Raw genomic sequence first — 575 nt, forward strand, 5'->3', positions numbered from 1 at the left:
GACGGTGAAGAGATAGAGATCATCAACAGCTTTAGTTTTCTTGGCTCCACAGTCAACACTCTTGGTATCAGCAGCCAGAAAATTAAAAGACAAATTTCATTAGGAAAGTCTGCTGTCCGTAATCTCTCCAAAGTACTGAAGAGCAGATATGTCACACTGGAGAGTAAGGTTCCATGTTGTTGTTCTTGTTGTTGTTGTTATGTGCCGTCGAGTCATTTCGGACTCATAGCAACTCTAGGCACCACAGCCCTAAACCCTGCTCTATCCTGCGCCAACCGCACCGCCTATGACACACCCATCCCTATTATCCCAGTCACCGAATCATTCCATCTCATAGAGGGTCTTCCCCTCCTGCGTTGTCCCTCAACCCTCCCAAGCATGATGTACCTCTCCAAGGATTCTTCCCTCCTGGCAACATGTCCAAAATATGTCAGACGAAGCCCCAGAATACCTGCCTCCAAGGAGTAGCTTGGTTTAACCCTCTCCAAGACAAATACATTTGTTTTCCTGGCAGTCCAGGGTACATTCAGTACCCTTCTCGAGCACCACAGCTCAAAAGCATCCACTCTCCTTCC

The sequence above is a fragment of the Elephantulus edwardii genome, unplaced genomic scaffold (genome assembly GCF_000299155.1).
Source record: "Elephantulus edwardii isolate Elephantulus edwardi_28Jun2011 unplaced genomic scaffold, EleEdw1.0 scaffold00044, whole genome shotgun sequence".
Lineage (NCBI taxonomy): Eukaryota > Metazoa > Chordata > Mammalia > Macroscelidea > Macroscelididae > Elephantulus > Elephantulus edwardii.